At 40.5% G+C, this 16,862-nt stretch overlaps 1 long non-coding RNA gene across 7 annotated transcripts in view; it reads right to left on the bottom strand.

Annotated features, from left to right (window-relative positions):
• Positions 1–16,862, bottom strand: part of LOC147247724 (uncharacterized) — a 361,363-nt gene that overhangs the window by 73,793 nt on the left and 270,708 nt on the right. For 6 of the 7 annotated variants that reach the window (XR_015109542.1, XR_015109538.1, XR_015109539.1 and 3 more), the window contains one exon: positions 4,446–4,482. The exons of the other annotated variant lie outside the window; for it this stretch is intronic. This is a non-coding gene — a long non-coding RNA (uncharacterized LOC147247724). The remainder of the gene's footprint in view (positions 1–4,445; positions 4,483–16,862) is intronic. 7 annotated transcript variants of the gene reach the window in all.

Here is a 16,862-nt window from a genome sequence, read left to right as displayed (position 1 = left end):
CACACACACACACACACACTGTTGTGACCCCAGAGATCTAGCCAGCTGTGTGTGTGTTGGAGCAGTAACCCAGCGTTAATTATAAATCAATGGGCCAACTGTAAACGCACACAGAGTGCGTCTCTGGCACACATGACTTCTCCCATGCATGTCAACATCCATAGGGTATATAAGCCGTTTAAAGTGCTGGGGCCCCTGCAATATTCATGGCTGATTATAACAGATGGTAGACACACACTGTGCGATACACTGCACTGATATAGGATGATACAGACTGAGTGAGGATTGGAGAGTTCAGGCTGGGGATCATAAACTGATAACTGCTGCTTCTCACTGAGGGATCGATTTCAGGTTGAAGCACAGTAAGAATATCATTTTAACAAATCATTTTAAGGGAAAAAAATCACACAGCTGGAGGGTTAGATTTCAATAATCAGTGATGTTTGAATCAACAATGGTAATTTTAGAATATATGGGTAAAATGTGGAACCGTATGCATGTGTAAATTCTTGTTTGTGTTGTACGTTGTTTTGGACAAAAGTGTCTGCTAAATGGAATCGTAGAATTGTTACAGTCATTTGCTTTTTGTGTAACTGACTTCCCTTGACTTGAATTCCATTGCAAACTTCTAAAAATGTGTCAAGCGAACAGAGCTTTTCAGCATTTGTTGTCCTGATCGCTGTATATTGACAAATGCAATGTCACTTCCTTCTCACCCCGATGAAAGCAATTGAGCTTAATACACAGGGGTCTGTAAATAGCATGATAAAGGACTTTTAGGAATTTTTTTGTTGTTGTTTTTATTTATTTCTCTGGATCAGTGTGCCTTGGATTTTTTTTAAGCGCACCGATTACCTAGAATGTCTTCACAAAGCAGAGACAAACTTTCAAATCTTTCTTTATTATTCCTGCTGTGAGATTTATTGGACTTCTTGTGTGAGTTCATCCATCTATTTTCTGTTTTAGCAACTGCCTCAATTCAGTTCTGTTTTTTTGGCATGCACGTCACCAAAAACAAAGCCAAACCATCAATCCATTCAACAAATTAAAGACGTGTCCCTCTTCATGACGACAAAAAACCTGTCTCTGAGGATCAAGGTCACAGGCCTGTGAGCTGTAGGAGGCAAGACTCAGCAAATGACATATCCCATTGAATTCTGGTCGTGACATCAGATTTGCTGTTACACGTTTTCCTGGTTTTACTAAAAAAATAAGTACTTAGTAATTGCTGTACAGTCAATAAGCTGTAAACTGCTGGCATTTCCCCCTCTTAAGGAATCAACAGCTTCCTGCTTTACTGTAGCAGTGGAAATAATTGAAGCCTTGAAATCTGATGCACCATCAGGTGTCCCAAGTGTTTCTGATGTGAAACAAACTGTCTGGAAGCAGTGTTGGAATGGACTACAACGACTGAAGTATTGTTTGGACAAGACTTTATTGCAACACAATTTTAACTACCTCAGCAACAAAGGCCTCATAAAAGCCAGGGGAAGGAGGTCTGGCAGACCCAAAGCTACAACACAATCTTTAGACAAGTTCCTGAAAGTCAACAGCAAAGCAAAGCCTAGTGGGACCTCAGTCTCAAGCAACTTATCCATGTAAAAAAAGGTAGATATTTTATATATATATATATATATATATATATATAGATATGAATGTGAGTGTGAATGGTTGTTCGTCTCTGTATGTTGGCCCTGTGATGGACTGGCCACCAGTCCAGGGTGAACCCCGCCTCTCACCTGTAGATGCTGGGATAGGCTCCAGCCCCCCCGCGACCCTTAACAGGAATAAGCGGAAGACAATGGATGGATGGAAGACTTGGAGCAAAAGGTTTAATGGGTCAAGAGGCAAGAAGAAAGACCCACTCACTAAAAAGAAAAAAAGACTTCCTTCAAACAAGAGGATACATTGAGATATTAAACTACATACATTCCAATGAAAGCTGTAACATGAGATATTATCTATACAAGAGACTAATAAGATGAGGGGTACGGTGCTGACCTTCTCTATATAAGTTCTCTTAATTTGACTTGCATATGAATACTATACTTTTGGACTCCAGTAAAACTCATGAATACATGAATTAAAGAGGCCTCAATGAGAACATTTCACATAAAATGTTCACATTTTTATTTCAGTTCACATCCTATTATTTATTTCCCTCTTACAGCTTCATATTTTTCTAGTATTTTAACACATTTCATTGTAATACAATGCATTTGGGCATGTGGGCGGCATGGCTCAGGGGTGGAGTGGCCGTCTTGCAACCAAAGGGTCGCTGGTTTGATCCCCGACCCCGATGACCATGTCAAAGTGTCCTTGAGCAAGATACTGAATCCATAATTGCTCCTGATGAGTAAGTTGGCGCCTTGCATGGTAGCTCCACCATCAGTGTGTGAATGTGTGTGTGAATGGGTGAATGAGATGACACTGTAAAGCGCTTTGAGTACCGCTAAGGTAGAAAAGCGCTATATAAAATTGAGTCCATTTGAGTCCATTTACCATTTGCAGTGGTTTTGCCCGACACCGGTGAAGTAAGAGTACTAATCTCTTCCACAACTATTGTCACATATGATCATCACAGTTCACTGTAAGGATGGTCATTATCCCATATAGCTGTCAGAGTAAGTAGTGTGTTCACATGTCAACACTTCCAATACATGCAAACACACACACACACACACACACACACACACACACACACACACATCAATCATGCATGCAGAAGCCTGCACGCAAAAACATGCATGCAGAAACACGCATGCAGAAACATACATGCCACCTTGATGTATGATGTATGTCTTTAGACGTCATCGAGGAGAGACGCTTGATGGCTAAATAAAGACACAGGTGTAGGGGAGTTGTCCCCTTAAATATATCCTTGTAAACAGAATAGAAAATTTTACACAATTAAAAAAAAATAGGTATTGAAACCTCTTGTACTCATTAAACACACAAAACAATGCATTCTAAAAGCTTAAAAGATCGATTCTCTTGAAAACCTTACAATGGTTTGGCCCTCATATGAGCATTTGTTAAGCAAACTCTGCTTCTCAAAAAGTGGAAAAAAGTGACAAAGTTATTCACAATGCGCCTCTGATGCATCTGTGAGCCGCTTGGCCTCTGTGTTTGCACAGTTCACACATGGTGCTTTTGTTGACGAGCTCCAAACAGTTGGGAATGAAAAATCAGGGCAAAAATGATGTGGTCTTAAAACATCATAACTGAGTATCTTCCCACACAGGGTGAATTCAAACTACAGCTACAATGACTTGACTATTGCCATTGTCCAAGTATAGACGGATGGAGATGAATGACTTTATTCACCCAAGTATGTTCAACTCCATAATGGTGGGTGGCTGCATGCCCCCTTATAGCTGGTTACTTTCAATTTTTTTTTTTTTATTTAATTGTGTCACATAGCAAACATGTTTGCAAGTGGTGTCCCTGTTGAACAGTGGACATTATTCAATGACTATGAAAGAAAAATAGAACAATTCCTGAGCTGCAGTTGATTTCATATAATTTTGCTACCCATGATGATAAATCCTCCTTGACTCTTTATGGAACATGTGTAAAATGCCAGAACTATGGGTAATTGACATGCCAGAATAATTCATTTCTCAATTGTATTATTTTGGTATGTTAGTCAAACATGTTGACATGTATTTTAATGGTCCTGTTTTAGTCAGACCAGCAGAATAACTTGACATTTTCTATCATAATGTGAACTAAAAAGCCCAAGTTTCCATGCTGTGTAAAAACAAAAAGAAAAAAAACTAAACACACACAAAAAAAGAGAGCACTTCCATTCACGAGGTTAAATATTCTGTAAGTGAATAATGTGGACAGAAACAGCAGCACTGATTCAAGAGCTGTTCTACTGGATACTGAAAAATAATTTAAAACACAGTTTTTCAGCCCTGAGAAAAAAATCTAACCAAATTTGAGGTGGATCTCATCAGAACATGTGTAAAAAAATCATTTCCTGTTGCCACCGGGTGGCACCATGACCAATTTGCCTCAAATTTTATTTACTCTTTCTTTGCCAGTAATACAGCCCTCCATCACCCTTGGTGAAAACTTGCTTCAGTTTTTGCTAAATCCTGCTGTCAATCAGACGGACCAAAAATATGTCTGGATGTAAGTGTGCTTGTGCAATTCTTTGTCACTGTAGATCACTAAAAGGGAAATATCATGACAGAATAGTGACAAGTGAGTTCACAGAGATCCTATACACACACACGCACACACTCACACACACACACACACGCACGCACGCACACACTCACACACACACACACACACACACACACACACACAGTGCTGATAAAACACAGAGATCTAGGCAGAGAAAACCACAGCAAGAACACCAAATTGCTTAAACTAGTTCTGTACCTGACTTTGCTGCATGTATGCCCGCCCCCCCACCCACATACACTTACTGAAGGAAGTGAGGGCAACCGCAGTGTCAACAGGCAACTGAAAAAAACAGGAGGGAAAGAGAGAGAAAGAAGGAAGATAGATAAGACGAAGGAAACACACCCTATATAAATCACTCTCTCTGACAGGATGGGTGGGTTTGGGGCAGTTGAAAGAGAGCGAGAGAGAGAGAGAGAGAGAGAGAGAGAGAGAGAGAGAGAGAGAGAGCATCTATTTCTCACATTATTCAGAATTATGTAACATATTGTTGTGTCATTGTAAACAAATGCAGCCACACATATTCATGAATTTATGCATGTATAACACACAGACAAGCCTCAGTGGGCGTCCACAGTAAAATGTGTTTTCCGCCTGTGGTTCGTGGGCACACACATTTTCAAATATATATTGCACACACCGTAAAATGCACATGTTCCAGTTGTTTTAGACTTCCCAGTTGAATAAAAATGAGTGTGAGTTGTAATGAAACAATATGAAAGACAAAGAAGTAACAGAAAGAAGTCAGGATGAATCAGACATGGTGTGAGATGGAAAAACAAAGAAAAGAAAACCAATATTGAGCTGCTGTATATTCAAAGTTTCTTTGTCTCATGGTGGAGAATGAAAGCAGCAGTCATGGAGCTGATGAATTCCGATGTATCCTGACTTATCCCAGTTTGTATCCCAGGCCACAAATTTACCAAAGATGCACAAGATAAGGTGTAGTGTGTGGTACAGAGTTCACACAAATCAAATCCTTGGATTCTTTACCTACAGTAAAGGAAGCTGAATTAGAGGGATATATGGGACTGGAAAAAATGGGGTATAAAAAAAAAAGCTAAGTGAGAAGGCTAAAAAGAGAGAACCAACTAAATTGGGGGAAAAAGAAAGAACATGAAGGAAAAAAGGAGGGTAGAAGAGAGAGGAGGATAGAGAAAGAGGCTGCCAGCTCTCTCTATGAAGCTTCTTAAAGACTCTCATGTATAATAATGGAGCTGCGATATGACAGTGGTGACACAAAGCCTGTTTACAGGGAGCTGGCTGCAGCCAGGTTGAAGCTGTTTAGCATGCGACTCTGCTGGGATTTATCACACTGCACCCATGTCGGAGGCTGCTCAACTTATTACAGCGACGCGGTTCTTTGTACATTGCATTTACATTTTACCTTCTTTTTTTTTTTTTCCTCAACTCAGACTCTTCTGCAGAGCAATATAATGAGAGTAACATTAGAAAACATTTGCGGATCACCCTGAAAGATTACAGGCAGACAGTCTTCCTAAAGAAACTCAAACATCTGGATTTTTACCTGTCTTATAATAATGCTATGACTATAGTCTCAAGTAAGATAAGTGTCCAATAAACTGATACAAATAAAACTCTCTCTGCCCTGTAATGTTGCTTTGGCACTGCCCACAGGTTTTTTTTTTGAGGTGTAAAAAGTATGTCTCAATGCCTGTGTCGTGCTGTATGCAGAAGCAATGATGAAATGCAGATTTTATTCACAAATTTAACATCATAGCAGGAGCGGAGTAGCACATGAACAGTAATGTGAATGAGAAATTAATACAGTGGAAAATGTAATAACTGGAGGAGAAAACATTCTCTGAAAAGATCATTCACTGAAATGCAGACTTTTTGGTGACACTGATACGTGAGAGGCATTTTATAAAGATCCGTGTACAAATATGTAAAAAATGAAGTTTCTTAAAAGCATTGCAAACCCAAGTTAATTTCAACTTGCGGGTCTTTGAGTCAATTCAGAGTCCTACGGGGATTGAAAATTGACTCCCCTACAGTTTGAGGCCTCATAAAAGAAAACAATGATAGCTGAAAGCTGTCTTTGTCCAACCAATTTTTTTTTTTAAACTACCATATGTTTTATTTATATTTTTTTTAGAAAAAACATTTCAATTCAATGTTGAATTTTATCACTAACTTATCAGACTTGGCAAAGCTTATTCAGACAGCAGGGATTGACAATGTGAGTCAGTCTGTCTTTTAATAACAAATAACAATAATAATGATTTTAAATAATACAACATCCACCTGCAATCTGTATTTCACTGAAAAAAATAGACTTTGAAAAATCAAAACTTTCATCTCTTTTGTGAAATTTGACAAACTTGATGAAAACAATCCCCAAACACTAATTTGATTTTTAAGCACCAACATGACAGATGAATCAATTTCATGTCACAGAGGACCACCTCACAGTGTCACACAGACATGATCAACACAGTCTGATGAATTTGAAAATAGATCCCTCTGAAGTGTGTAACATGCACGATGTTCCCTCCACAGTCAGATTAAAATCAATTCAGTTATTTATTTTACAGTTTAAAGCAGTTGCAGTTTACGTAAATGCATTGGTTCGATTATTAGATCAATTGGAAGCAGAAATACTGAAATACTGCTGAACTGCTTCATATAGATCCAAATAAATCTAATCATTTTGCTCGTAAATGTCTCATCGTATCCCTTTATTAACAAAAAACACATTTCTGATGAATTTTCATTGCGCCCCTAAAATCTTTTATGAGCTCCTAAATTTTTTTCAGCGTATAAGCACACATGTGCTCCCTGGGAAAAGTCAGCGTTGAGCACTGGATGACATGATAATGATGATGACAGATGACATTATACAGCTGTTTCTACAGGTTCGCCGGTACTCCCCATTACTAGTAAACTGATCTCAACCCTGTGGCCACTCAAGGACGTTGATATTGGATGCTTCTAAAAAAAACCAATATATCTGTCAGCTACAATATGTTTTATGTCCAATGGCAATGTTTTTTTAAAATTTGCGTTTTTTTAACCATTTCTGCAAAAGTGTATGATGGTGAAGGGAAAATTACAGATGGCATAAACAGCAATGCTACTTACAGGTCTGTAATGAGACACGTATCTCAATCTCCTGCAGTCAGTCCACCGCTCACACCACTCCAGTGTCACCTTCTGTGCATAAAGGGCACAGTGTTCGTAAGTGGCACCGAACTGTGAGGTGCAGAATTTCCGATATTGTCCGGATGAAAAGCTGACTCAGAACATTTTAAGTCAACTATGATTTGCCTGTTCATTTCAATAATTCTACCGCTGTCTGTTGGTCTGAGAACGATTACAGTGAATCAAATTTTTAACCACTGTAGGGACTTCTGTGTTGGCAGTGACAAATTTGGTAATAATTTGGCGACATGTACATTGAGCATGAGCTAGCATGCCTGGCCACACACTTTGCTGTTGGTGCAAAGCTGAGAATAGCCTTATGGTGATGGAAATATAAGATGTTGTCAGAAATGTGAGGTCCTGCACGTGGAGACAGTTAAGAGCATGCCACAGCACTCGGTCGCAATCCCAGTGGGTTGGCAAATTGAAGGTATAACAACAAAAATACTTAAAATTCCAACCTAAAGTTTGCATGAAATGTACATAAACCATCAAAGAACAACAACAGAAGCATTATCACTCTACTCTTTTCCTTAAGAGAATAATCACAGATTATTCCGTGGCCAAAGTCTGAGCTTCTCAACTGCTTGACTTGAAGAGTCTTAGTAGACCTGGAACTCTTCCCTGGTTTGAGCCATCAGGTTTCAAGAGGCAGCCGTAGTAAACAAAACACACCCCATCATCTTGGATTTGTGAAGCCTACAATGGCAGTAATAGCACATAAAATGCTTGCAGACTTTACAGAGGCAACTAAACCCAACTGAGAGGCTGAAGTTGACAGTTGAGTTCTTTTTCTTCAACACCTGTTTCGCTAAAACCTTCAATTGATATTCTTAGCATTTTTCTGAAGTAAGGCCAAGAATGTCCAAGATCTGTCCAATGATGTTTTTCTTCTTCTTTTTTTTTTATTCATTCCTTGGTGACCTACTACTTCATTAGTCTGGATTTCAGTGGAAAGTTTGTGTCCCATTGTGGTTCAAATGCTGCCAAGAATATTCCTTTCTTGGACTCTTTTACAAGACAATAGCAACTTTTCAAAGATACCTTTAGGCCACAGCATTGTTCAGCAATACATCTTACACGTTAGCCTCACTACAGAGACAGACAGACACACTCTTAACAGCAATAAGACAGGGACAGGATACACACTTTAATTCTGTTTATCATTTTCAAAGAATGAATCATTTTGGCAGAGAAAATACAGCCACAGTCAGTGTCTGTCTCTCATGAGGACTTTGAACCAAATCTGTCATCTCTTCCACAATCCAAACAAGTTGAATATGCTCTGTTTAAATATTTCAGTCTGCAGTGACAAATCAAAATTTGATGCCATCTATGATCCTGAGAGATTTATTTTCAAGGAAAAGGTAACAACGTTAATCAAAAGGACACACAGAAATTAAGGTAAACTCTGTGTCACTTTATATGTAAAATCAATCCTAAATTTCCACACAGATTTTTTTTAAGTTGTCACTGTAGCATTCTTTCCCCTAAAGTCTTAAATAGTGCAGTTGTATTTGAAACGTTGTGTGAGCCAAAACTTTCTCCTGTGATATAATGTGTGGCAGATCATGTCTTCTCATATAATTGTGTTTGCGTTTTAGAGAGGAGAAGGACATAAAGGAAGATAAAGAAAGGTAAGGTGAAAGACATTGAGGTCTTGATCCAAACTGGTGGTTAGTGCTTAAATACGCTGGGTCACTGTGGTGCACTATGTGAACATAGCGTAGCCAGGTGATAAATCTGTGCATGTGTACTTCCTCCATTTGGTCTGATGCAGCTCTGTAGTTGTTAATATATGTTTTGTTTTTGTTTTGTTTTTTTTTGTTGTGTTGTTCGAGTACAATACTATTTAAGTATTAAATTTGAAGTAGATTTCAATTACCTGTAATTGTTTCCCTTGTCATTGTTTGTGGGTGGGACGGTGGTGCAGTGGTTAGCACTGTTGCCTCACAGCAGGAAGGTTCTGGGTTCTAGCCCTGGCTCAGGCATGGGGTCTTTCTGTGTGGAGTTTGCATGTTCTCCCTGTGCCTGCGTGGGTTCTCTCCAGGTACTCCGGCTTCCTCCCACAGTCCAAAGACATGCAACTTGGGGACTAGGCTGATTGATTCTCTAAATTGACTGTAGGTATGACTGTGAGTGTGAATGGTTGTTCGTCTCTGTATGTTGGCCCTGCGATAGACTGCCGACCTGTCCAGGGTGAACCCCGCCTCTAGCCGCTGGGATAGGCTCCAGCCCCCTCGCGACCCTTGATAGAAAGGAATAAGCGGAAGATGATGAATGAATGAATGAATGCATGAATGAATGAATGTTTCCCTTGTCATTGTTTGTGGGTGGGACGGTGGTGCAGTGGTTAGCACTGTTGCCTCACAGCAAGAAGGTTCTGGGTTCTAACCCTGGCTCAGGTATGCGGTCTTTCTGTGTGGATTTTGCATGTTCTCCCTGTTCCTGCGTGGGTTCTCTGTGGGTACTCCAGCTTCCTGCACAGTCCAACAACATGCAGATGGAGACTAGGGTAATTGGAAATGGATAGATGGATGGATGTCATTGTTTGTTTTGGTCGCAAGGGAGCACTATCAAGAAATCTTACATGTAAAACCCCCAAGTGCATCTTCATCCCTCTTACTTCCTGCAAACATTATGGATGTACAGAGTGGGTGGGGGTGTGGTTATTTCATGTAAAATAATAATACTTGGATTGATGTCTCCAGATGTTGTTACTGGCCATCAAATGTGATCTCAAATGTGTTGCTAGGCCGCGGCATATGCAATTAGCCATGTTATGCTAATAAAATGCAAGAGGAATATACTGCAAGAGGAATTGTATAGGAGTTGTTTTTTTTTATTGTGTAATATCTCCAGGAAGTTCCATGTTGGTTCAGTCAAACCTGCATTTCTAATTATTTTTTCTGAGTTTATGCAAGAAATATTTATTCACATGGAACTGTCGGCAGGTTTTTTTTTTAAAGATTTTTTTTATTTTTTGTATTTTCATATTTGTCCCAAACTGAAATTATACACTGCTCTAGTTGACACTCATTCTCTCCACTCACTCAAACATTGCAGTCACAAATGATTGAAATCTATGGAGCAGCTACACGCAGGCCTGACCAGGCAGGAAGGACAAACTTTTGTACTACCTGCATGTTATGTTAAAAACCTGTTGATGTATACATCTTCAGTGCATTTCAAGCGCAAGTGTTATCAAAAGCAATCTGTTTTTGGGGCCAGGTTGGGCCAGGTCCACTCATCACCACACTTTCCTGCTGCACTCTTATTTACAGCTCTGTAGTGGTTTGTGCACAAATGTAATTAAACTGTCACCATATTGATACTTAAAATACCACTGTTTTAAAAGCTCTTATTAGTGAATAATTTCAAATGACATAAAAAAAATCACATTAAGATTTTTTTTTTTTACAAAGAACATGAATGCTGTCCCATGTATTACTCTGAATTTTTTTGTGTGGTTCTAGCATGTATACTGTATTAATACATTACACAGCACCTCCACCATATACCCATGTAAAGGGCCATGCATTCATGTATTTCTGTCAGATCATATTGTCTTAGTCAGTTCCATGTCAGAGAAAGACAGATACTGTCAAAATACTGCATTATTAAATTCATCCTTTACATACTGTAGTTTTGGGCTGTGTTCCAAGTTTGCTCTAGGACAGATGTAAGATCATGTGAAGCTTTGGCAATAACCAAGTTGATAACTTGTCTCTGACATGTTTTCATTTTTACACTGTAAACTCCTGAGTCGCCATGAGAGATACACGTGCTTTTGAGAAAGTTGTATTTGCAACATGTATTTTAGCAGAGCTGTCATCAAAATCCAATCAATCATCAAATTCTACCATGACAATCATTTAGAATATGTAAATCTGATGGATTTTGAGAAATGTATGGATGAATTAATACATTAATGTTGCTGAAATGTTTTTTTGTTTAATTTCCATTGATTCATAACATTTTTCACTTTTTGCAATGATAGTTATGACAATCAAAAATGTGCTCAAAAATATTTATACATTATACAATTATGTATATGTATTTTTATTTTGGCACAGAAAGTGCATCTTCCATTTACTCTTTTCTCCTACATTGGATAACTACTAGTACCATTCAATTTATTTTTCCCAACAATCCCTATGACTCACCATAACAAAGAAGGCTTAATATCTGGACCATGACACTGGAAGAGATGAGTGGAGTTTAGCATACTATAAGTCAATGTTCTTATTTTTTGTTATCACAGTACAGCATATAGGATGGTGAAATGATTTTGTGAACCACGAATGCCATCATTTCTTGTTTCACAGTGACTGAGGACTTTTTATGCATTTCTCTTTTCTCATGTCCTATTTGTTTCTTTACTGGAAATGAGTACTTGGAAAAAAAAGGAGAAATGAAACCTTAAAGTACATTACATTGCAAACTGAAAAGACAAGCTAGACCACATACATCACCAAAGGCTTATGTCAAATAATAAAGTGAAAAGAAAATCCTACATCTGTTCCATGATCCAGATCTGCCCCAAAATAGAACGAGGCGGTACAGGACATTGGTGATGTGGTCTACACCTGAGTGAATCACACAATTTTTTGATATCTGTGTGTCCCCAGTAAGGGCTTGAACTCTAAACCTCCATAAAATTATACCAAACAAGACCTAAGATGTAGAAGTTTAAGATTTGGGAATTTGAGGACAATCTTTGCCTGCAGTTTTCATCACAGTGAATAAATCCGGTTAATAAAGGTTTAAATCTCCAATATGAAACCTCAGCTGAGCTTGATGTTTACATTGTGAAAGATGTAGGACTTGAGGGTACTTTAAAATGCTGATTATGTGTTTATGGAGATAAATCTGTGTGACGGAGAACAGCTCAGATTTTTTTTTCTTTGGCCTCCAACAGTGTCGCACAGGTGGTCAAATGCACACTGTTGAAATACTTGAAATTTCAGTAAAACCCTTCACTTTGATGTTAAAAATCTTCTGCACCTAACATCTTCAGTAAATGCACAGGACAACATTGAAGGATTAAAGCGTTGTGAGTATTATACTGGAACACTTGAATTGAGATCATGACTGCATGTTATCAGAGGAGTAAGCATCTAATGTTGATTTAAAATTAGTTTTGCAGTTGAATCTGTTAGTTAAAAGCCACAAAAATATTATAATACAATCAACTTTTGAGGGTGTTTGTCAAAGACCCGTGCTATAATGCACTACACCTGCTGATGGTCCTGTGGTGAGAAGTAATTGTCTTTTTTTTTTCTTTTCAAACACCAAGACATTTTATACATCCAAGTGCAACATCTAAGCTAAATTTTCAGGTTGAAAGTGGTTATATTTTAAATGATAAATGTTCTACATAGCTATAATGAACTTATTTTTCAAATTTTGCTCAATGTATTAGTGTTATAGATTCCATCCATTTTCACACTTTCAGCCACGCCCATGGTCAATTAATCCATCCATCCATTTTCCTATCCTGGTAAGTGTCTCGGGGGGTTGGGGGGATGGGGGCTGGAGCCTATCCCAGCAGACTCTGGGCGAGAGGTGGGGTTCACCCTGAACAGGTTGCCTGTCCATCACAGGGCCAACACATATAGACAGGCAACCATTCACTCTCACAGCCACGGCAACGGTCAATTTAGAGTATCCAATCAGCCTAGTCCCCACTTGCATGTCTTTGGACTGTGGGAGGAAGCTGGAGTACCTGGAGAGAACCCACACAGGCACAGGGAGAACATGCAAACTCCACACAGAAAGATCTGGGGCTCAAACCCAGAACCTTCTTTCTGTGAGGCGACAGTGCTAACCACTGCACCACCGTGCTGCCCTACATTTCATTTACATACATGAAATATATGTCATGCACTGGCCTAGGGTTGCCAGCACATAACAAAAACAGGGGAGACAGTATTCAAATAAACTTAAATTTATTAAGTAATCAAAAAAGTTAATCAATCGAACATTAAATCAAACAAGAACGAAGGTGAGGTGTGAGAGTCAGCAAATCAGTAGTGTAATGCGTGTGTGCATGTGTGAAGTATGTGTGTGCATGCTGGATGTGTTAAACAAAACCAGGCATAGTGGAGGGGAGAAAGGAGAACTGAACTGAACGGAACGGCACGGCACTGAACTGAACTGAACTCGGGAAAGGACTGAGGAGAGAGGCTTTTATGGTGGGTGTGGACACCCGGGCCCAGGTGCCCACACTTGGCCGATTAACTCAATCATCTCATTGCCTGAGCTATAACCACCATTTACTATAATATACTATAAATACAATATCAGATACTATAAATATAACATACTACAGGGAACCGTCACACCCCCCCCCCCCCCCATAAAGACGGGGTCCCAAAGGGATCACCGGAATCCTATTTACATAAACAATCCTATCTACCATACTAAACCTCTACTCCAAAGGCCGCCATCACCCTGTCACAGGCCTCCACCCCAGCAACCGGATCCAATGAAGCATTTTAAGGGGTGAAAGACAGAAGACTCCAAGACCACTGGAGACGAGCATAACTAGGACCTCAGTCATGAGGAGCCCGTGACAACGCATCGGCCACCACGTTCTCTGTCCCTTTAACATGACGAATGTCCAAGGCATAGGACTGCAGGAATAATGACCATCTCATCAACCTCTGGTTCGGACACTGCAGAGTGTTACGAAATGTCAAAGGGTTATGGTCTGTATAAATGACAATAGGAGTACTACCACCTACATACACGTCAAAGTGTTGTAAAGCTAGAATCAAAGCCAATGCTTCTTTTTCAATGACTGAGTAGTTTAGCTGGTACGAGTTAAATTTCTTGGAATAAAAGCTAACAGGCTTATCTATCCCTATATTGTCCTCCTGCATGAGTACGGCCCCCGCCCCCACATGACTGGCATCAGTGTAGATTTTGAAAGGCCTGTCAAAGCGTGATTTAGCCTGCTCAAAAGCTTTCTGACAAGTTGTTGTCCAGTCAAACTGGATCTTGGACTTAAGGTTAGTGAGAGGTGTCACAACAGCTGCAAAATTCCTACAAAAACTGCGATAATAACCTATTAGACCAAGGAAACGCAAAAGTTCTTTCTTGGTGGTTGGAACCGGATACTGCTCAACAGCTTGGACTTTAGTTATGTTATGTTACCTCTCTAGTAGCAAGCATTAGCCACGGCAGACCCTCTTCCCAGTCTTTACCCATCTCAGTGCAGTATGCGCGGAGGAGAGACTTTAATGATTGGTGAAAACGTTCCAAGGCCCCCTGACTGAGCATGGTATGCAGAGCTCTGATTGTGTCGCACCCGCAACTGTTTCAGGACCTGAGAGAACACATGTGAGCAGAAATTAGACCCTTTGTTGGACTGAATGACCTGTGGGACACCAAAAATGGAGATAAACAGAGAAAGCACGAACAACCGACTGAGTTGTAATAGTACGGAGAGGATACGCAGCAGGATAACGCGTTGCTTGGCACATTACTGTTAGCAAATACACTGCTCCAGACTTTGAGCGTGGTAAAGGACCAACACAGTCTATGATTAAGTGTTCAAAAGGCTGGCTTATGGCCGGAATGGGGTACAATGGTGCTGGTTTCAACTTCTGGTTAGGCTTTTCAGTTAGCTGGCATGTATGACACGTTTTAATGAATGCTGACACATCTCTCTTCATACGTGGCCAAAAGAAATGCCTAAGTAGCCGGTCATAAGTCTTCTTCACACCAGCATGCCCAGATTCATTATGTGCTACTTTTAACACCGCCTGGCGAAGTTTAACTGGCAACACAATTTGAAATACCGGTTCACCCACAAACCTTCCATCATGTGGCAGCCATTTTCTCACCAACAAAGAATTCTGAAGAAAATACCCACAAGCACTATCCAGAATCTCATCATCTGATCGTATTAGTGGCACAAGCTTCTTCAGAGAGGGGTCGCCTGCTGCTCTGCAACCAAATCTGAACGTGTTATGGACAATGGAAAGTCAGCAAGAGGTACTGAAAACTTTTCAGATATGCTAGATTTAACTGATTCTTCTGACTTTGAGTTCCCCTTTAACTTAGACATGGCACGTGTCACTGCACATGCTGAAAAAACTTCTGGAAAGTCCCGTTCACTTTTATCCATCCCCCAGTTACCAAAGGAACAGACATCACCACCGACGGAGGAACCGCCGCCCACACCCGAGCACCAACGAAGTCGTTCCCCAGGATCACCGTCACACCTGGAATCGGCAGTGCTGTGTGCACCGCAAGCCTTGCTTCCCCCTGGAACAATTCACATTTCAGCAACACTTTATGCAAGGGAACCCACAGCACATTCATATCTATGCCCCGGATAGGCACCTTGTCACCCGTGTCAGAATCATCAGTTAAAGGGATAACACCAGCCTGAATAAAGGAGTCAAAAGCACCTGTGTCCCTCAGAATAGTTACTAGTACCTCTTCGCCATTTGGCAGTAAAGCAACAGAGCCTGTCATAATAAAAGGATGGTACGAATTCAACGCTGCCACTGATGTATCCTTATTGGGACCGCAATTGGGTGTAGCACAAGAGACTACCGGACGTGGAGGGGCTGGGCCTGCTCCTTTTGGTTGCGAATTACCTGCTAAATTTTGAGTCCTGGTGTTTCCACTCAGCTTAAAACACTCCGATTTCCAATGGCCCCTTTTATGACAGTAATTGCAAACCTTGTCTGGCTCACGCAAATTACCACTGCCACCTGTGTTACTTTTAGCTTCAGCAGGAAGAGGTTTATCTGAACAGCCACGTGACTCACAGGCAGTGTTGCCACCACCCACTTTAAACTCTCCACGGTGCGTCAAGACAAAATCATCAGTGAGCGCTGCCGCGTCTGTTGCGTTACGCGCTTTTTGCTCGTTGATGTACGTCGCCACTCGAGGAGGAACAGAATTTTTGAACTGCTCCAAAATCATTAGCTCACACAAGCCTTCGAACGTTGTAACTTCCGAAGCGTTACACCAGCGCATAAAACTAGTAGTTAAGTCACGTGCGAATTCTAGATGACTCTGCTTGTCATATTTCTTCCAGAATCTGAAACCCTGGCGATACGCCTCGGGGACGCACACGAATGACTTAAATACCGCTGCCTTGACGAGAGAATAATCTTGACTGTCCGCCACGCTCATTGCCGCGTAAACCTCTTGCGCCCTGCCAGTCAGAACGCACTGTAACAACGTTGTGCGTGCAGAGTCAGGCCATTTACGCACGCTGGCCACATGCTCAAACATGGCAAAAAATGCCTCAGGATCACGCTCATTAAACCTAGGGACCAAACATAGATTAGCATTGATGTCGAAACCCCCTGTGGCCTCTGCAGGTTCTAGGGTGGACACTTGTGCAGCAGATGGAATTTTACCGTCCCTAATCAGGTCCAGCCTGTTTTGCTCCACTTGCCATTTGGCCTGTTCGGTGTCATGTTTAAGTTTCTCTATTGCATTCTGTGAATCTAACCTAGTTTTCTCCT

This window comes from Aulostomus chinensis, chromosome 16 (genome assembly GCF_037954235.1).
Source record: "Aulostomus chinensis isolate RoL2024-O1b breed Wild chromosome 16, RoL_Achi_v1.0, whole genome shotgun sequence".
In the NCBI taxonomy this organism is placed as follows: Eukaryota; Metazoa; Chordata; class Actinopteri; order Syngnathiformes; family Aulostomidae; genus Aulostomus; species Aulostomus chinensis.
The sequence above is the reverse complement of the archived record's forward strand: the minus strand, read 5'-3'. Positions and strand labels throughout refer to the sequence as shown.